The sequence below is a fragment of the Magnolia sinica genome, chromosome 6 (assembly GCF_029962835.1).
Source record: "Magnolia sinica isolate HGM2019 chromosome 6, MsV1, whole genome shotgun sequence".
Taxonomy (NCBI): domain Eukaryota; kingdom Viridiplantae; phylum Streptophyta; class Magnoliopsida; order Magnoliales; family Magnoliaceae; genus Magnolia; species Magnolia sinica.
In genome coordinates, this window is record NC_080578.1 from 17,424,724 (window position 1) to 17,448,248 (window position 23,525).

The following is a 23,525-nucleotide window of genomic DNA, read 5'->3' on the forward strand; positions in this document are numbered from 1 at the left end:
CAATCAAGGCGGGCGTTGGATAAGTTGGATGTGTGTATACATTATAGTAGGCTCCACACATCACGAGCATTTCAACCATTCTATTCTATTACATATAATGTCTTTTTAGTTGTAATTTGAAACATAGCTTTTTACCAGGTTTCAAAGTTTACAAGCTTTTTACCAGGTTTCAAAGTTTACAACCTGTAAAGCTTGTAAAGGCAAATGCGAAGCGTTGGAGAGCATCGAGGTAGGCACATGTGCACAAATTGGATGTATGCACACATTGTAGTGGGCTCCACACATCATGAGTGTATATCAATCATTATGTTCTATTATATATAATGTCTTTTTAACTGTAATATGAAATATAGCTTTTTACCAGGTTTTAGATTATCGTTTACTACCTTAGAAGCCTTTACAAGCAAATGCGAAGTGTTGGAGAGCATAAAGGAATTGCATGTGGACAAATTGGATGTATGTACACAATATAGTGGGCTCCACACATCACGAGTGTATATCAACCATTATATTCTATCATATATAATGTCTTTTAAGCTGTAATTGAAAACCTAATTTTTCTAGGTTTTAGATTATTGTTTACAACTTGTAAAGCATTTACAGACAAATGCAAGTATACAAACAACCCTTGTAATCCAATTACCTGAATCCCTTTACAGCTTAAGGATCTTAGAGGCAGTCAAACGACCCCCAAGGAACAACATGGATTCACTAAAATTCCGTGCCTTAGGAGGCATTGGATGAATGGATGTCTTTTGAGTGATTTTAGAGCTCGCCTAACCTTATATATAAGATAGTAATTAGAAAAGGATAAGTGGCGTCTTAACAGCACTTTTTAAAAAAAGCAAAAAAAAAGAAGAAGAAAAAGATTTTAGATTTTTCAGTTCTCATATCATTTCCTTTGGTGTGGCCCGCCTAAGTTGTAGATTGGGTTGATGTTTTCCCCCACATGGCACATCCAATAGATGGAGTAAATGTCACACCAAACAAGGTAGGTCGCTGCTGCTTAAGACAGGTATTGCTGGGGTAGAGACAAAAATACACAGTGATTAGACAATTCTGAAAGTCCAGCTGTGAATTTTACTGGTTAAACGTGAGCTACTGCTGGAAACATTCCATCTACAGGCCACGAGAATCCATTTCCTTTGCTTTTGAGATCTGGCCTATTGCAGGGTGGCCCACCAGAGCAGTGGTCCAGGTCGCCCGGATCTATTTGACACGTGCACTATGAGGAGAGAATTATTCAGTACTCCTACATTATATGACGCTTGATACTCTGGCACTAAGAAATTGTACAAATATCATGTATTAACTCAAATTAAACCAACCAAAATAAGATTGAAGAACATGTGGAAATTTGTCTAATGAAATGATACCTTGGGATATTTTTCATTTCTAACGGTCCAATATAAATATTACCCAACCCAATGGTCAGAAAATCAACTCACAGGAATTTTTGGTTCATGACGTTCAGAAAATCAAAAATTTTCTCTTTGGTGAAAAATACCATTATTTTAAGTTCTGAAAAGTGGTGCCCACGGTTTCTGATCTGGAGTATTAGTCCGTTGAGTTCCACACAGATCATAAACACCAGTACTAGGACTGTTTCAGTTGAAACCGTTGGTGCATTTCTCTTCTTAGCTGTTTATCTCTAGGCCACAAATGCAACGGTCAAGATTATCTCATTAGGAAGATTTTTTAGGACCAATGGTCAGGATTACAAAAATGTGGGCTCCACTTGTCAGAACTGAAAACCTAAGTGAGATGTGGGCCGTCAAACATATGACTCTCACCACCCGGTATTCCTTTGTCACATGATAGATCCGTTTGTAAACAGTGTCCACCAGACACTGGCCTATGATCTGAACTGCTCCTTTGGTGGGCCATCTCTACACAACAATCCAAGATGATGCAAGGATGAATTTCGAACGGGAGTAGGATTATCTACACTGATGTGATATTTATACGTTTATTCCATGTGGGCCCACCACATGGTCCATCAAAATGATGGTTCTCACTGTTGATCACAGTTCAAAGACTCCTTGACTCTAACTGATTCGTCTGGTCTTGAGTTGAGCCAGGTGTGAATCTGCCCGACTGTGCCCAGTTGGGGTGGACCATGGTTTTGAACCAGCTTAGGTCCGGTCAAGACCGGACTCGTCTAAAAGGAATACAAACAAGTCCCTATAAAAAAAGGAAAATAAAAAGAATGAAAAGACTCCCACCTGAGTCTGGGAAAAAGAAAAGAAAAGAACGGAGGAAAAGGAAGATCCATACCAACACATAAGTGGAGGGAATCCACACCCTGGCTCATGGGACACCATGTTGGGGTCGTTTGGCAGCATGGATTTTAAGTGAACTGGGATCTAAGGGTCTGTTTGGGAGTGTGGATTCAGAATCCCCTGGATTTGATATCCTTCTATCGTGTTTGGCACCCTGGTTTGGGAATCAACTTTAATCCAAACGTTGCTATGCATGATATATTTATGGGGGTTTGAATTTTAATTACTAGATTAACTTTAATAGCTTTAATTAATGACGCATGTAGTGTTTGACACAATGGTTGTAATAAGCCCGCTGAAATATATGTTTTGCCAGAAAATGATGAAATTCCAAGTCTTAGATGGGCCACAAGTAGAAGATCATGTCCAAGTGACTAACCAACGATTTTAACCGTTGATTTACATGGACAATGTTTAGACGGTGCTGATCATCATATTAAAGTAATTAATGATGATGTCATTCATAATCTAATTGTTTTTTGATATCATTAGTGGGCCATGTGCCCAGTAGAAAAATAGCATGGTGACACACATGTTACACATGCAACTATTGAAATGATTTTAGGTGTAATCCAAGCTCTCACTGTGGATTTCAAACCCTCTTTGAGGGGATTTGGAGCCCCCCAGTTATTTTATGCCACCAAACAACTGGGGGATTTGAAACACCTAGTTACTTTATGCTACCAAACAACCAGTCTCAATTATCATGGAATCTATGTAAATTAGAATCTTAGGTGATGTTTGACGCTATGCATGTGAATCCAAAATTTCCTTTCGCACCTATTTTTTCATGCATGACATGCATTTCACTGTATTTTTAATAGTAGCCCATTGTAAGATTTATGTGAAATCTACCCCAATCATCAAGTGTGTCACTCCATATTACCCGTATGGCCCAAAACTTAACTCGGTTCATGAATCAAGTGGACCATATGCTTGGACATAATATACAAGGGGCACCTTTTCCATCTATTTCCCTTTTAATGGCCCACCTAAATCATGAACCAAATTGATTTTTGAGCTCTACAGCTAAAATGGAGTGGCACACCTAATGATCAATGTGAATTACACATAAACATTAAGGTGGAGTATATCAATTCTTGAAGCTAACAAAGTCATTCTCATGCAGAAAGTCTTGAGTAAGCCCACCTAGTGCTTAAAGATATTGTGGGACAGTCATGATAATGTTTGCGTAAAATTTACCCTGACTACCAAGTGTGTCACTTAATTTGAGCCATAGGGCCTAACCATCAGGAAAACAATAACCCTAACCTTCCAAACTATTTCCTTTCATGTGGCCCAAATGAATCGGGAATGCGCCTAATTTTTTGTATATATCACTGCATTTTAGTTTTGTATCTAATGGTTGTAGTAGATTTTATATAATAATCATGGTGGGCCTTAAAAACATTCAAAGGGGTGTCTGTCTCGACTTTTCCCTTAGTATGGCCCACCCGAGTCATACACCAAACTAATTTCTGGGCTGTAAGGTTAAATGAATGGGACACTTATTGATAGGGGTAGATTTTGTGAGACTCATATCCTATCATGTACCGTTCCATAGGCTCCCACGGTCCTCCCGGTCGAATTCCGGCGACCTGCGACCCGTAGATAGCATTTGTGCGCAACCTTGAGTGTCATCCTGTAATTTCAAGTCGCTTGACATAATACCTATGTCATTGCGACCGCATCGTTGCTGCGGTTCCAACGCCGCGTCTCGTATGACAATCCGAGTTGTACATCAAAAGATGTAGGCCGCGCTTTATTTGGACCTTGATCGCATTTGTGGGACCCACCTATGGCATGGCACGCCACCCTATGCGTGCATGACATCATCATCTTCATAATTTTCTAGCCACCTATGGCTAGTCTAGACCCCTAGCCACCTATAGCTAGTCTAGACCCCTAGCCCCTCCCTTACATTCATTATGACATGCATTTATTACATCTTTTTCTCTCTTATCTCTCTCCCTCCCTCTTTCTTTCTTATTTCCTAGCAAGAGAGAGCTCCCAACGTCCATTAGAGCTCTCCATTTCCAATCCTTTTGTAAGCTCTTCACCCCTAAATCCAACCCTCCAAAATCAATCCCAACCATTGAATCTTGTTCCCTTTGAGCTCTAGATCACATTAGTGGAAGAAGAAGTCCAAGATCTAAAGTGGGTGCTTCTCTCTCTCTCTCTCTTTTATTTTTGTGTGATGTGTGACCTACTCGGATGAACCCCACCTTGATGTATGTCTTAACCAAACCGTCCAAGTCATGTGGATCATACCATTTGGTGATGAGAAAACACAAATATCAAATTAATCCAAGTCAAGTGGGCTACGTCCACGTGGGACCCACCAGCCGTGGTCCCCACACATGGGACCCATCTTGATGAAATGTATAGTCCAACGTCCAGTGACGCTGAATGTGGCCTGAAGCGCAGGTAACCTCTGCAATAGGGAAAAAAAAAAAAAAACTTTCATTACTTTAGCCCCTTTTTGGGTGGGCCACTCATGCAGGCACCACCTAGATATATTGATCAAATCCACGCCGTCCATCCCATTCTTTAGATCATTTTAGGCATTGAGCCAAAAAATGAAGCCAATCTGATCCCCTGGCAGGCCATGGCATAGAAAATAGTGAGTTTCACCGTTAAAAAATTCACTCTGACCTTTCTACACACCGAAACATATCAATATTGGGCTTGTCTAGCTTGTCTTGAGCCATAGGAGCCAGTGGATGGAGTGGATTCTCCTGATGTGGGCCCCAGCTAGGAAAAACCTCAAAAATCTATTTAATTTTTTTTTTTACCATAGGCAGCAGTGCTTGCTGCTATCGCTGACACAAATGACGCAACAACGCCCTGGACACTGGGCGGGCAGGGACCAATGGTCCCAGCCTCGATCGTGATCCGTAATCAAATCCGGTCATTTAACCCGACAGATCCTACATAATTCGTCGACCCGACAGGGTCCAACTCGGTCAGAGAAACCGAGTCTGATCGAGTTGGGTATGATTCAGATTCGTATGAATTTAATTTAATTTTTCATATAATGCGGCCCACTTCAACCTTTAACATATGTTATTTTTTTTTCTCAATGCCTTAATTGATATGTCAAAATGGATAAACGGTTTAGATAAAACATATACATCAAGGTGGGCCCCACATGGCTATACAAAAACTATCTGTTACTGTGTTTATGTTTTTACCGAACATGTATAATAACGTGCATTGCACGAAAGCTCCATGACTTCTTTTTTTTATATATACAGTGAGTGGGACTTGCTGTAATGAACTTAGCAAGTTATGTGGGTCTTATAATAGGGTATGTGTTATATCTAAACTGTTCATCTATTTGGTAAGCTCGTCATAAGGCTTACGATGAAAAATAAGATAGATCTAACTATCAAGTGGACCACACGAAATATTTAATGGTGCACATATTTTTTCATGCATGACATGCATTTCACTGTATTCTTAATAGTAGCCCATTGTAAGATTTATGTGAAATCTACCCCAATCATCAAGTGTGTCACTCCATATTACCCGTATGGCCTAAAACTTAACTCGGTTCATGAATCAAGTGGACCATACGCTTGGACATAATATACAAGGGGCACCTTTTCCATCTATTTCCCTTTTAATGGCCCACCTAAATCATGAACCAAACTAATTTTTGAGCTCTACAGCTAAAATGGAGTGGCACACCTAATGATCAATGTGAATTACACATAAACATTAAGGTGGAGTATATCAATTCTTGAAGCTAACAAAGTCATTTTCATGCAGAAAGTCTTGAGTAAGCCCACCTAGTGCTTAAAGATATTGTGGGACAGTCATCATAATGCTTGTGTAAAATTCACCCTGACTACCAAGTGTGTCACTTAATTTGAGCCATAGGGCCTAAGCATCAGGAAAACAATAACCCTAACCTTCCAAACTATTTCCTTTCATGTGGCCCAAATGAATCGGGGATGCGCCTAATTTTTTGTATATATCGCTGCATTTTAGTTTTGTATCTAATGGTTGTAGTGGATTTTATATAATCATCATGGTGGGCCTTAAAAACATTCAAAGGGGTGTCTGTCTCGACTTTTCCCTTAGTATGGCCCACCCTAGTTATACACCAAACTAATTTTTGGGCTGTAAGGTTAAATGAATGGGACACTTATTGATAGGGGTAGATTTTGTGAGATTCGTATCCTAGCCCGTACCGTTCCATAGGCTCCCACGGTCCTCCCGGTCAAATTCCAGCGACTTGCGACCCGTAGATAGCATTTGCGCGCAACCTTGAGTGTCATCTTCTAATTCCGAATCGGCTTGACATAAGACCTATGTCATTGCGACCGCATCGTCGCTGCGGTTCCAACGCCGCGTCTTGTATGACAATCCGAGTTGTACATCAAAAGATGTATGCTGCGCTTTATTTGGACCTTGATCGCATTTGTGGGACCCACCTATGGCATGGCACGCTACCCTATGCGTGTATGACATCATCATCTTTATAATTTTCTAGCCACCTATGGCTAGTCTAGACCCCTAGCCACTTATAGCTAGTCTAGACCCCTAGCCACCTGTAGCTAGTTTAGACCCCTAGCCCCTCTCTTACATTCATTATGACATGCATGTATTACATCTTTTTCTCTCTTATCTCTCTCCATCTTTCTTTCTTTCTTATTTCCTAGAAAGAGAGAGCTCCCAACGTCCATTAGAGCTCTCCATTTCCAACCCTTTTGCAAGCTCTCCACCCCTAAGTCCAACCCTCTGAAATCAATCCCAACCATTGAATCTTGTTCCCTTGGAGCTCTAGATCACATTGGTGGAAGAAGAAGTCCAAGATCTAAGGTGGGTGCTTCTCTCTCTTTCTCTTTCATTTTTGTGTGATGTGTGGCCTACTCAGATGGACCCCACCTTGATGTATGTCTTAACCAAACCGTCCAAGTCATGTGGACCAAACCCTTTGGTGATGGGAAAACATAAATATCAAATTGATACAAGTCAAGTGGGCCACGTGGGACCCACCAGCCGTGGTCCCCACACGTGGGACCCATCTTGATGAAATGTATAGTCCAGCGTCCAGGGACGCTGGACGTGGCCTGAAGCGTGAACAGATACCCTCTGCAATAGAAAAAAAACTGTCATTACTTTAGCCCTTTTTGGGTGGGCCAGTTATGCAGGCACCACCTAGATGTATTGATCAAATCCACGCCGTCCATCCCATTCCTTAGATCATTTTAGGCGTTGAGCCGAAAAATAAAGCCAATCTGATCCCCTAGCGAGCCATGGCATAGAAAATAGTGAGTTTCACCGTTAAAAATTCACTCTGACCTTTCTACACACCGAAACATATCAATATTGGACTTGTCTGGCTTATCTTGAGCCATAGGAGCCAGTGGATGGAGTGGATTCTCCTGATGCGGGCCCCACTTAGGAAAAACCTCAAAAATCTATTTTTAAAGAAAAAAATTAACAATAGGTAGTAGTGCCTGCTGCTGCCGCTGACACAAATGACGCAACAGCGTCCTGGACGCTGGGCGGGCAGGGACCATGGGTCCCAGCCGTGGGCCCTACCATGATATGTGAGAGCATCAACACCGTGATCGAGTTGGGTACGATTCGGATCCGTATGAATTTAATTTAATTTTTCATATAATGTGGCCCACTTCAACCTTTAATATATGTTATTTTTTTTCTCAACGCCTTAATTGATATGTCAAAATGGATAAACGGTTTAGATGAAACATATACATCAAGGTGGGCCCCACATGATTACACAAAAACTATCCGTTACTGTGTTTATGTTTTTACCGAACATGTATAATAACGTGACACACAAAAGCACTCACTTCTTTTATATATACGGAGTGGGACTTGTAATGAACTTAGAAGTTATGTGGGTCTTATCATGGGGTATGTGTTATATCTAAATCGTTCATCTATTTGGTAAGCTCGTTATAAGGCTTACGATGAAAAATAAGCGATATAACTATCAAGTGGACCAAGAAATATTTAATGGTGAAAATCATTCGATCTACTTGTGGTGTGGTCCACATGATCTTTGGATATTAATAATTTTAGATAATACACTAAGATGATCTCTAAAAATATATGAATAGTGTAATATAATAAATACATCTGAGGCCATGTAACTTTGATCTACTCATCAGGTGGTCCTAGGCAGAACGGATTGGCTACTCCCCGCCGCCTGCCACCACTGTGTATGTGTTTCATCCATGCCTTCCATCTATTTTTATAGATCATTTTAAAATATGAAAAATGAGATATATCTAAATCTCAAGTGGATCACATTAAAGGAAACATTTGAATAAACGTTGACCATTAAAAACGTTTTGGGCTTAAAAGTTTTGGATCTAGGATATTTATTTTCCATCCATTTTATGACCTAATCAAGATTGGATGTCAAATAAACAGATGGACCTTAGAAGGATTTTAAATTTTTAATGGTAGATATCCAATTTTTTCCTTTTCTGTCATGTGGTCCACCTAAGATTTAGGACTACATTTTTTGGAATGATCTTTATAAATGTATGAACGGAATGGGTGGGCCACTTATGCAGGTACCACCTAGATGTATTGATCAAATCCATGCCGTCCATTCCATTCCCTAGATCATTTTAGGCGTTGAGCCGAAAAATGAAGCCAATCTGATCCCCTGGCGGGCTATGGTATAGAAAATAGCGAGTTTCACCATTAAAAATTCACTCTGACCTTTCTACACACCTAAACATATCAATATTAGACTTGTCTGCCTTGTCTTGAGTCATAGGAGCCGGTGGATGGAGTGGATTCTCCTGATGCAGGCCCCACCTAATAAAAACCTCAAAAATCTATTTTTAAGGTAAAAAATTAACAATAGGCAGCAGTGCCTGCTGCTGCCGCTGACACAAATGACGCAACAGCGTCCTGGACGCTGGGTGGGCAGGGACCACGGGTCCCAGCCGTGGGCCCTACCATGATATGTGAGAGCATCAACACCGTGCATTTTGATGGACTCATTCTGATTGTGGGCCACCCCAAAAATCAGCCATGTACGTGACTCAGGTGGCCCACGTCACAGGAAACAGTGGATTGGACGTCTGCCATTGAAACCTTGTCTTGGGTACCAGATGTTTTGGTTCATCATAAAATTTATTTTTCCTTTTCATCCAGGTCCGTGTGACCCTACCATCAGATTGGATGGAAAACAGACGTTGTGGTGGGACCCACTAATATATGTTTGTATCCACGCCTTCCAGCAAGCTGGAAAGGTGGAGTCCGCCGTGATGTATATTTGTATCCACGTTGTCCATATATGGGACCCACCATATGATGTATTTGTTACATCCAAACCGTCCACCTAATGGCGAGCTCTTCTTAATGCTTGAAAAAAATAAAAAAATAAAAATAATAAAGCAGATTCAAATATCTGGTGGGCCCTTCCATGATCCAAATCGTCTGTCCGTTGGAGGACATGGACCCCACCATGGCACACGTGTGGGGCCCACAGGGATGTATGTATTTGATATCTACACCGTCCATTTCTGAACGGTGTACGTGGAGCCAACCTTGATATGTGACTATCCATGCCGTCCAATCCAACGACGTGGATGGAAGCGGACTGGCTAGTGTACCTCACCAGCTTTGTAGTTGCTGATGTCAGCAAGCTCCGTGGGTTTGATCATATCCCAACCATTCATCTATGTGGACCCCACGCAGCTGATTAGCTGCTGTTATACGTCAGCAAGGGCTGTGGAGCCCACGTGATGTACGTGTTTCATCCTGTGCCTTCTGCCCTGATTAGTGGACCCACACTTGACATATGTGTTTTATCCATGCTGATGGATAGTGCTGTTTTACATGGGAAGTGTTTGGACAGTGTTGATCACCTTTATGTGGGCCATGTGCCCTATGGGATGATAGGGTACAGTGATACACATGTTACACATGCAGCCATTGAAATGATTTTGGTGTGGCCCAAGCCCACTTGAAGGCCATTGGTGTGGCTCATCCATGAGGCCCACCTTTGATGTGTTTACGACCCATCCGTGAGGCCCACCTTTGATGTGTTTATGGCCCATCCATGAGGCCCACCTTGACGTACTTGTGGCCCATCTGTGAGGCCCACCTTGATGTATTTGTAGCCCATCCATAAGGCCCACCTTGATGTATTTATGATCCACCCATGAGGCCCACTTGTTGTGTTTTTTAAGCCCATGGTATTAGGCCCATTGATGCAGCCCACCTGATGTGTATGAGGTCCATTAGTGCGGCCCACTGTGAGGTATTCATGACCTTTTAGTGAGGCCCATTATGTGTGGCCCACTTGATGTATTCGAGGCCCAGGTACGTGGCCCATGTGATGTATATGAGACCTATGTATAGGGCCCGCATGCTGTGTGTTTGATGCCCATGTGCAGGGCCCACCTGACGTGTATATGAGACCCATTAATGCGGTCCACTTGATGTATATTGCGGCTCATGGGTCATAGCCCATTATGATGTATTTGAGGACCATGGGTCGTGGCCCATGGTGATGTATATCAGACCTATGTATGAGATCGTGGGTCCACTTTATGTTCAGCCCTATGTGGGCCACTTCTTAGGAGTAATGTTGGTTGAATGTCCACGTTGATGGGTAATGATGGTTAAATGTCCACATTGTGACCTTTCCTTAGGCCTTGCTCTGCCAATTATCGTGACCGATTGCCGATTCCGATTGACGTGACCGATTTGCCGACTCTGATTATCGATCGACCTTGATTGTCGTGGCCGATTGTCGATTTCGATTGACATGACCGATTTGCCGATTCTGATTATCGATCGATCCGATTGTCGTGACCGATTTGTTGACTCTGATTATCGATCGATCCCGATTGTCGTGACCGATTTGCCGATTCTGATTATCGATCGATCCGATTATTGTGACCGATTTGCCGACTCTGATTATCGATCGATCCGATTGTCGTGACCGATTTGCCGATTCTGATTATCGATCGATCCGATTGTTGTGACTGATTTACCAACTCTGATTATCGATCGATCCCGATTGTCATGGCCGATTGCCGATTCCGATTATCGATCGATCCTGATTGTTGTGGCCGATTATCGATTTCGATCATCGAGGCCGATTATTGATCGATTTCGATTGTTGTGGCCGATTGCTGATTTCGATTGTCGAGGCCAATGTGATGTATATGCGGCCCATATTTGAGGCCCATTGTGATGTACATTTGGCATGTGCTTAAGGCCTAATGTGATGTATATTAGGCCTATGTGATGAGGCCCATTGTGGTGCATTTGAGGGCCAGGCGATGGAGCCCATTGTGATGTATCTTAGACCCATGTGAGAGGCCCATCGTGATGAGTATTGAGCTCTTGAGTAAGACCCATGATGTTGTATATTAAGCCCTTGTGCGAAGCCATGAGTCCACTATATGTTAGGCTCTATGTGGGCCATTCCTTGGGGCAATGTTGGTTAAATGTCCACATTGTCGAGGCCGATTGTTGATGTCGATTATTGATACCGATTATGAGTATGTGACAGCATAGCATCATGATACATGCCCATACGCATCATCTGCATGTTTGTTATGAGATGTGGTTGATCATTGCATATGTCATTGAACATGTTGTTATGAGACTCCCTGATAGGCGGAGGTTGTCTCACATGAGCATATGGTATGCGCAAGATTGATGCATGCCTGTATTGTATGACTCATGCATCTTGCATTGTGTGTTGTGATTACTGTACACCCTAGCAACATCAGGGTCGTAGCCTCCACAGGCATATCATGGATGGCTAGATGGGACACCGAAAATGTTTGGTTCTAGCATACGGGCGCCATAGATGTCCCTGGGTGAAAATTCCTAAACCTCCGGGCCAGGAGACGCCCCAACGTCGAGACCGAGTGGATACATGAGCGCCCGAGTGCCGAATACTAGGAGGCCGCATCTCCCACTGTGTCGTGGTCGGTTGGGAGGGGGTGTGGCCTTACCCGCCCGAGCGTAGGGGGCAATACTAGGCTGAGTTTGACCAGCTCGTGAATGGGTCCACTATCGACGTACCAGATAAGTATTGACAGACTATTGGCCAGGCGGATAGTGAGGTTTCTTACGCTCACTTGGACTGTGTGGCTGGGAGAGCGGCAGTGCCATTTGGAGTGTACTAAACCCCGGTGATGATCCTAGAGATGAACTGTACTGATATGTGGATTTAGTGAGCAGGAGTTGCATACTCATTCATGCATTCATTCATTCACTATCCACTCGGGTTGGTAGTGCGTAACTATTTATTACGTGTGCCTTCGTAATGGACAAGATTTCGATTGGGGCGCGCGACTAACCTGAGATCAGGGGTTTACCACATTGAGTCTGACTATCCAAATTTAGTTATGGGACTAGTTTGGATAGAAGTCCATTGTGATGGACCCCATAGCCTGCGATACTACGTACTATCATCCTGACTTCACACTCCAGTATGGTCATTCCATTCGCACCGTATATTGTATGACATTTGCGGTATACAACATTTTAGGTTACTGCGTTTCTGCATTTATATGGTCTAGATACAGCTGATGTTATTCGTGATCTCATTAGGAATTGTATATTGCATCGTATCCTCAGCATATGATATTTGGCTTTTTATGACTCCTTATTTGTATAGTTGTTCTATATTGCTTACTCTGTTATCTTTTGATTTATGATCTTGTCATTATTTTTACTTACTCTGATAATTCATGATCTTGTCAGTCTTTCTGCTTATTCCGATAATGTACGATTTATGGATTAACAGTATTTCCGGTATTGTATGATGATGGCATTGTATTAAATACTTGACACTTACCTTGTGCACACACTTACACCACCCTCTAAGCTTTTTATAAGCTTATGCACGATAGATGCATGCAGATGATGATAAGTTGTAGCAGTGTTGAGCCTGGAGTGTGCAGCAGTCTTCTGGAGCTTGACTTTCGATTTATGTATTTCCCTTTCAGTATTGTATTCAAATGTTTATATTAGTGGATATGTGATGATGATGTTGTCTTTGTAATTTGGGTATACTTGTGATTATGCTTATTACGAGTTAAATGTACATTGGCAAAAAAAATAAATCCTCCTTGTAGGATCCCAGGATCGGAATCAACGCTAGGAGCCAAGAATGGGGTACTACAGAGGCTGTCGGTACTAAATTCGGCGATCGGGATTCTTGTGAATCCGATTTTCGGGTTTGGGGCGTGACAGATTTCATGTAAATATGATAGTGGGATCCACCAATTCTTGAAGCAAGCATAACGTTGATTTTGATGTTGACTTCTGCTATAGTAAACTGTAGTAATGAGATTTGAAAACATAGCTCATGGTAAGGAATACGAAATGACTAAAATGATAGTAAATAAAATTCATTTACCACTTTTGTACTACTCTTTAAAATGCACCTACTTTATGCCTTTATCACCAATTCCCATACAATTTACTGTAGTTGGTAAGAAACAACCCTTTAAATCATTTACGTTGAAAAATGCTTATATATGTCACCATCACCATCAATCTTCAGGCATCTAATATGCACAACGTGTCAATGGTGGATGATATCTGCCATAAATGCTAGATATACAACGCAACTATTTTAATGTTTTCGTGTGTGATACATTCAATCTTTAATACATTATTTGACAAGTATAATATAAAATTGCTAATAGAAAACAAAATGACATGAATGCCTGTTCAAGTAACTCGGATTTTGTAGCTTACTCCTTTGGAAACTGTCCATATGAGTTGGTGTTGGAAAAGCTTTATTAGACCCCCCATGATGTATGTGTTTCATCCACACCATTCATCCATTTTGCCAGGTCATTGTAGTGAATAAGCCAAAAGGTGAGACAGATCTAAATATCAGGTAGACCACACTATAGGAGATTGGTGATTGAACACTCATCATTAAAAACTTTTTAATGGCCACAAAAGTTTTTTGGATCAATCTCATAATTGTGTTTTTCCTTCATCTATATGTGTGTGTGTGTGTGTGTGTGTGTGTGTGTGTGTGTGTGTGACCTTATCAATAGGTTGGATAGCAAATAAACACAACGGTAAGCCCTAGGAAGTTTTTAATGGTGGGTGCTCGATGGTCGGGTCTTTAGAAGCAACCGGGGCTCCTACCTTTTAAATGGTCGGGTCTTATACATCTCTCTGTAGCCAACCATTTTGGGCCAGCCCAAAAGACACAACTGAACAGATACTTTTAGTTAAAGCTAGACCATAGATATTTAGAAAAATTACAGTTCACATTGATCATCACAAATTAATGGACAGGATCATCTCGTCAAATAACACTGGCCAACCACAATAGGTTCCAAAATAGTCAATTTCATTCCCTCTTGATTATTAGATTGGGGCAAGATGAAGATTTAAATAAAAACCCAGCTATCTCTGTTTCTCACTCATGGTCGACTTGTACACGAACCCAAAATACAGGGTCTACAGCCTAAGCTTTATATCATTGTTTGACTCGGATAGCTTACTGACATTGTACAGTAGTAACCTCACTACTGGATGGTGCTCCGTGGGCCCCGCAATGATATATGTATTTTATCCACACGGTCCATCCATTTTAGATAATTATTTTTAGGAATGAGACAAAAAATGAGGTAGATTCAAATATCAAGTGGACAATAGCATAGGAAAACAATGGTTATTAAACTCCTACCATTAAAAACTTCCTAGGGCCCATTGTAATGCTTATTTGTCATTTAACTTGTTGATTAGGTCACAAAGACCTCAATGACCCAACACAAATATCAACTTGATTCGAAACTATCCCTCAATTCTTACAAAACTAGTTAAATTCTTTAGAAGTGAATTGACCTCATGTCTGTCCTCAATACTTTTAATTTTTCCTCTGAATGCTTTTTAATCATCGCCTTCCACATCTTGAAAGTGGCGAGAACATCAAATTTATTTTTCAAAAAATAAACACACTTTTCTGAAATAATCGTCAATAAAAGTGATGAAGAATGATGATTCTCCACCAAAAATCATGGGTGACGATCCTCATACATCCGAATGTACATAATCAAGCACGCCTTTATATGTTTTCCTGACTTAAAAGATAATCGCAATTGTTTAACATATATGCAATACTCACATATATTAAAATCAACACTTTCAAATACATAAATCAAGAAACGATAAGAAAGTACATTCATGCTATGCTCGCTCATGTGGCCTAGACGTATATGCTACAAATGTGCCGACCTGGACTCTTCTACATATGTTGCAGCTTTACTCAAAAGAGTATTCTTGATCAACTTGTAAATGTTATCGTTCCGTTACGCTTTCATCACTATGAGTGCTTACTTTGAAACTTTCAAGACACGATCAAATCAGGTGACCTTGCATCCAAGTGCCTTGAGTGCACCTAAGAACATGTCTTATATCCATTAGGATAGCTCCACCCCATCAAACATCTTGATGCGCATTGATCCGACACTAACAACCTTATAGGCAATTTCATTGCCCATAAACACCAATCGACCATCGCACTTGTTGGAACTGGTGAGCCAATCTCAGTGAAAAGTCATATGATATGAGGCCCACATTTAAATTCTATTCATTGTTAAGATACTCAGATTTATATGTGGTTAGAACATCACCATCATCAACTTCCTCACTAGATTTTGATATATTATCTGATATCTCTCCCTTATGAGCTTTGGGATTCTGACAATCGTTCTTCATTTGTCCAGTAATGCCACAATTCCAGCACTTTATCTTGCATTTATCCATTGACTTGGATTTCGATTGTGAGTTATCCTTTTCCTTATCAGAATTCCTTTCGTAAAAGACGTATCACTGATGTCATTCTTTCTCATCTGCTTCACATGAAGGGCTGAGATGACAGTTTAGACGTTTATGGTTTCCTTATCGTGACACATAGTGTTTATGAGATTTTTGTAAGATATTAGAAAAGAGTTCAACAAGATTAACGCTTGATCTTCCTCTTCAATCTTTACCTCCCCATTCGTTACTTTGTAAAGCAATTCACTAAATATGTTAATGTGTTCATTAATACTAGACACTTCCGTCATCTTAAAATTATATAACCCTTTCTTAAGATATAGACAATTGCCCAGTAATTTCTTCATGTACAAACTACTTAGTTTCGTTTAAACTCTTGGGACAGTCTTTTGATCAAGGACATAAATAACATTGTCCGCTAAGGATAATTGGATTAAGGTAGTAGCTCTTTTATCAAGTTCATCTTACTCTCCATCGCTCATAAATTCAAGACACTTTCCTTTACCAATGAGTGCTTGTTGTAATCTATACTTAACTAGAAGGCCTCTCATCTTTGCCTTCCATAGTTCAAAATTATTTTTTCTGATGAACGTCTTTGTTTCATACTCCACTATGTCTTTGACAACATATTTCAAATTCACACTTGAAATTTGTTCACTCCCCAAGTATAGGGTTGTGATGTAGTAATAAACTCGGTAAGACCGAGGTCGAATCCACAGGGACTGATACCTGTACGTTTCCTGAAACTAGATAAAAATAGAATTAGACTAAGATGTGATCTAAACCAAATAGAATTTAAAGAATAATTATGGAATAATTATCTAAAACTTAAGGAATTCAGAGGAAGGAAAACTAGGGATTCAGAGGATCCACTTGTAGAGATCAGGGAGATCTTATGCCTGCATTAAGGATTATGGAATTCAAACTGAACTTACTTGATCTGGTTTTCAAGAGATGAAAGGTATATGAATTAGAATGGATTCCGTCATCTAACCATGCCCAAGAGATAAAGCAAACAACAGGATTAAACTAATTACCAACCAATCAACAATGTATGAGGATCAGGAAGGGTACTGTCATCCTACCATGCCCATGGAGCAATGATGAACAACAGGGCTTCCTGACTTCATAAACATAGAAAGGGAAAGAAATATTCAAAGCCATTGCAAACCCATTGTAATTTCAGTCACAACAGACTATTAAAGACTAATAAAAATATTCCTTATAATAATCATCAAAGAACAAATTCAGCTCATGCATTCATATTTAAAGCATAAAGTAGTCTCCCATCTCGCTACAGGCTTCACCTCTTAGCCCTAGCGAAGAGGTTTATCCAACCATGATTAGAAAAAAATCCTTAGGGTTCATAAGAATAGAAGAGATCAACAACCCAGAAAAATAAGAAAAAGAAAATCAGGCAAACACTTCCCTTTCTTCCTTCCTTCCTTCACATGCGCCAGAACGAGCACCCCCCTGACGTGCCAGCCCTCCAAAATCTTCCTCCTCCACGTTTTCCCACGCTGCTCCCTGTCTCAAGCCCAAAACGTGCAGCCCAGCACCTTCGCGTTCCAAAAAAAACTACTCCCCTCGACTTCTCTCTCTCTCTTGCTTATAAAGTCTGCTTAGTAGCGGAGAAACCTGGCTGGAGTCGGATTGTATGCTCCGCAACCCCCTCTAAAACTCCTTGCGCAAGTCCGTTTACGCAGCCACAAAAACAGCATCGCCCGGGCTCTGCTTGGACGCACGGCCTGCGCTGGGATGATGGTGGGCCCATATCTTGGATTTTCTCGCGAGATCGGGTCCATTCATTGGACTGTACACGGAAAACCGGTCGTACATGGCCGTTTTTCGTCTGTTTTGGTGTGGCCCACCTGATCTTTTTAGACCGCCGTCCGAGTTGCGTTTAAACGATGAAGAACTGATCATGCAGCTCTCTTCAAATTCGCTCTCCTAGGTGTGCTTGAGCTGGGTCGTTGGAGACTTCTGAACGGTTCAGATCATTGAACCGTTCCTTGCCATGAATGCAGAACGGCCCCGATCTTCCGGTCACGTGCGAACAGAGCGTTCGCTCTTCGTGCGCTGAGATGATGGTGGGCCCTAATTAGACATCTATTTGAGAAATCCACTCCGTCCATTATGATCCTTTCAAAAATCCATTAGGGAATGGATGGTTTTGAATTGTTTTATGCGTGGCCCACAAGAGTTTTCTCACTGCCGTCCATCTTCCGTCTTGACGATTGAAATCTGATAATCTTGCATGGTCTCGAAATATCATGTAGGTAAGGGTCGTGGCCACCTCCTGAAGTACTTGGACGGTTTGGATCATCAACATGAACAATGGGTGGGGCCCACAGGCCAAAACGGACGGACAAAGTGCGCTGTCTGTTGAGGAGATGGATCGGGTCAGCGCCTGCTGACCGGTCCAGTTCTTCCAGTGCACAGCGAGTGTGCATGCACTTGTGTTCGTGCGATGTACATGTGGCTCCATTGTGATGGTTGTGAGAAATCCGTTCCATCCATCTCTTTTCTCAGATCATTTTAATAGTTGGGACCATAATTGGGGCATATCTAGGTATCAGGCGGGCCCCAAATCAGGATTTAAGAGGCTAATCCATCCGTTGGGACAGTCCACAAGGACTGAACAGATGAAATTCGACGTGTACGGTTAATTTATGGTCCTCAGGCCACGTATGGAGTTTCGAACTGATCATATGGTGGGAACCCTATGATCTTGCATTCTGGACACTTTTCAGGCCAGTTGAGCTTCAATTTCTCGATTTTCTTGGATTCCTGGCGTGCGTATCCGTCGATCTTGGGTCTCTGGAGTCCGTCCCATGCTTTGGTGACTTTAGAGCGTTAAGTCCATGCTTTAAGCACCCTTTTCGGTCCAGGCTCGTACATACACCCTGCATTACAAACACGATTAATCAGGCCATTAAGCGGCATCATGCGTGTAATTTTATACAACAACTGGGTCTGATATGCAATATTTGACCCTCAACACAACCCCCAACCATCATTTTGCTAGTCCCGAGCAAAGTATGCGAAAAATAAGTTGAGAATTACAGAATAATTTCGATAAAATCGAATGACTTTTGAAGATTAATCCAGATATGAGAATTTTTTAGATTCATGACTGTTGGATATTGCTTTCTCCTAGACTCCAGCGCACGGTAAACTTCATAATCAAGTTCAAAGTATTATTCCATTAATTAGAAAAATTCTAACCATCGAGATCTATGAATGTATAGTCTAATCTCGACTTGTCACCATTAAGATTTACCTCGATATTTAAGGATATCATTGGTAACCAATAAAAGAATTCACGATAACTCAAACTTGCCTCACACATTATCTTTTTATTCTTTTAATTTTTGATTTTTCCATTAAAAGTAATGCCAAGAAGAGGGATCAGATCCTCACCTATAGGGAGCAAACCTAAGGTAAAGACTGTACACCCAACTTTTCACATATCATTCATGGGGAATTAAATCTACACCTATAGGGAGCAAACCTATGGTAAAGACTGTTCGCCCAATCCATTCAATTTTCCAAGTTGGTTCCTTTCATGTTTAGTGATTACCAAGTTAATCCTTCAATATCGAACTGAAACCTTAATATGCATGCGAGATGTGTCCTGTAAATTCATGACTCAATCAATGTTTACAACTTTTAATAATGGATTAACAATTCAAACTTAACTGTGAAATTCAATAGATAACTGAATCCAAGAGTCATAAAGTACCAACATCACGCATCTTGTAGTTCTAAATCTAAGATGGCCGTCAAAATCGCTTCGAATTCATATGAAATTCTAGAAAAATTTAAAAATTTTCACAATTTCTGCTCAAGACTAAGAAAATACTGATTAGGAAACCTAATCTCCCACCCCCAACTAAAAATCTACATTGTCCTCAATGTAAAAGAAATAGGCATGCAATGCACATGGGACAAAATGAGTAAATGAGAAGTAATGGGAAGATAGTACCTGGATGATGCATAGAGAGACACTTTCCAAGAGATCACGGCATGGGCGTCGGTCAGCACGAGAGAAAAGGCAACAAAAATAACACAAAATAAAATCCTACCTATACCACTTTCGTATGTGCTCTCGATTGCATTTAGCGTATGCAACAAGCCTTTAAACCCCTAGGTTACCCCTAGTGGACGAGTTGTAGTCTCGTGAGGGTTTGCAGTAATGTTACCCACAAACATTTAACTGACTAATGAAAAAAAATGACATGAAATGAAGAACTGGGTTGCCTCCCAGGAGCGCTAAGTTTACCGTCTTTAGCTAGACAAATAAAGCAACTACCCTAGTCCTAAGAAAAACAGGAAACTTACCTATACCTCCATCAAACTAGGAGATTAATCCTGGTAAACAGGATCAGTCAGAGGCATGGACATGTCCTCTGAATCAAATTTCTCGACAAATGGTTTCAATCGATGTCCATTGACTTTAAACTCCTTACCATTGTCGGGATCTCTTATCTCAACGGCCCCATGAGAAAAAACAGTAACAACAATGTAAGGGCCGGTCCAACGAGATCAAAGCTTACCCGGGAAGAGATGTAATCGAGAATTGTACAAAAGGACCTTCTGACCAGGCGTGAATGATTTTCGCAAAATGTGTTGGTCATGAAATACTTTCATCTTGTCCTTGTAAATTCTCGAATTATCGTACGCATCATTCCGGATTTCTTCAAGTTCATTCAATTGAAGTTTGCGTAGCGAGCCAGCGTCCAGATTGAAATTAAGATTTTTGATCGCCCAGTACGCTTTATGTTCCAGCTCCACAGGCAAGTGACAAGCCTTCCCATAGACAAGTCTAAAGGGAGACATTCCAATAAGAGTTTTAAATGCAGTACGGTATGCCCATAAGGCATCGGTCAATCGGATTGACCAATCCTTACGATCTGGGTTAACCGTTTTCTCCAGAATGTGTTTGATCTCCTTATTGAAAATCTCAGCTTGTCCACTTGTCTGAGGATGGTATGGGGTGCTCACCTTATGAGAGATACCGTATTTCTTCATTAAGCTCTCAAATGGTTTATTACAGAAGTGTGAGCCCCCATCACTAATGATGGCTCGAGGCGTTCCGAATCGAGAAAGGATGTTTTCTTTTAGGAATTTAATGACCGTGCGATGGTCATTCTTTCGACACGGAATCGCTTCGACCCATTTAGTGACATAATCCACGGCGAGCAAAATATACAGATTCCCAAACGATTGGGGGAATGGTCCCATGAAATCGATGCCCCAGCAATCAAATGCTTCAATGATAAGAATGAGATTCAAAGGCATCATATTTCAACGGGACAATGCTCCCAATTTCTGACAACGCTCACAAGCTTTGCAAAACTCATGAGTGTCCCTAAACATAGTGGGCCATTAAAAGCCATATTGCAGATCTTGGCCATGGTCTTTTTAGCAGAAAAGTGACCACCACAGGCCTCTGAGTGACAGAAGGAGATGACGCTCTGATGCTCATCGTCTGGTACACATCTCCTTAGAATTTGGTCTGGGCAATATTTAAATAAATAAGGATCATCCCATAAAAAGTTGCGCACCTCGGTGAAAAATTTCTTCTTATCTTCGCAGTCCACTGTGTATAGCACCCGTAGCAAGATAATTAGCAATATCAAGAACCAAGGTGAATGGGAGACTCGAACAATTGTTCATTAGGGAACATCTCAGTGATAGGGGTCGCCTCAAGGGACTCCGAGGTATTAAGGCGAGAAAGGTGATCGGCCACCACATTCTCTACTCCCTTTTTGTCTCATATTTCTATGTCAAATTCTTAGAGTAGAAGGATCCATCTTATCAAGCGGGGCTTAGCATCATTCTTAGAAAGAAGATACTTCAAGGTCGCATGATCAGTGTAAATGATCATCTTGGATCCGATCAAGTAGGACCACAATTTGTCCAAAGCGAACACTATGGCTAAGAGCTCCTTTTTCGTAGTCGAGTAGTTCACTTGGGCAGATTTAGAGTCCTACTTGCGTAGTGAATGACGTAGGGCTTCTTATCTTTTCTCCGGCCTAGACCGCCCCAAGAGCATAATCAAGCGTCGCACATAAGCTCAAAAGGAAGGTTCCATGGGTGGCCGCATGATAGGTGCAGTGGTTAATGTGCCTTTAAGCTTGGTGAAAGCTTCCGGGCATTGCTCACCACTCGTACGGAACATCCTTTTGAAGAAGATTACATAATGGACGAGAGAGGAGACTAAAGTCCTTTATGAATCGCTGTAAAATCCTGCGTGTCCTAAGAAGGATCGCACGTCTCGATGTTCTTGGGTGGAGGTAGGTTAGAGATAAGATCGATTTTTGCCTTATCTACCTCGATTCCTTTGGACGAGATGATATGTCCAAGGACAATTCCCTTCTGAACCATGAAATGACACTTCTCCCAATTAAGTACCAGGTTCTTTTCTTCACATCTTTTCAGCACACAGTTAAGACTTTCCAAGCACTTGCTGAAAGATGGACCGGGAATAGAAAAATCATCCATGAAGACCTCTAGATATTGCCCTACCATATCGTAAAAGATACTAAGCATACATCGCAAAGGTGGCGGGGGCATTACATAGTCCGAATGGCATCCTTCGTAAGCAAATGTGCCGTAGGGACATGTAAATGTGGTCTTTTCCTGGTCTTCGTGGGGCTATCTCTATCTGGTTATAGCCGAATACCCGTCAAGAAAATAGTAATAGGAATGACCAGCTAACCTTTCCAGGATCTGATCAATGAATGGTAAAGGGAAGTGGTCTTTCCTCGTGACGGTATTCAACTTCCTGTAGTCAATGCACATTCTCCAACCAGTAGTGACTCTAGTTGGCACGAGTTCATTATTAGCATTGGCTACGATGGTGATTCCGGACTTCTTAGGGACCACTTGAGTTGGACTCACCCATTGACTATCAGATATAGGGTATATAATACCCACGTCCAGTAGTTTAAGAACCTCGGCTTTAACCACTTCCTTCATGTTTGGATTTAGTCTACGTTGTGGTTGCCGAGCGGTTTTTGCATTATCCTCAAGATATATGTGGTGAGTACAAATCGAGGGATCGATTTCCTTGAGGTCCGCGATCGTCCATCCTAGGGCTCCTTTATGCTCAATGAGAGTAGATATAAGCATACTCTCCTGTTCTTTCTCCAGGTGGGCAGAGATCACCACCGGGTATGTCTCATCTTGACCCAAATATGCATATTTCAAATCAGAGGGCAAAGGTTTTAGGTCAAGCTTCGGCGGCTTGAGGTTAGACGGTAGAGGCACTACATCAGTTTGTGGTAATTCTTCAAATTGTGGCCTCCATCGGTTAACTTCAAGTACCGGTGCAGTATCAAGCAAGGCGCACGTCTCCCTAATCATGTCATCATCAAAATCATGGAAGTGGGCCAGGCACGTCTCTAGATGGTCGGAGGATAAGGTTAGAGGTGTCGTATCTTCCACGAAAGAGTC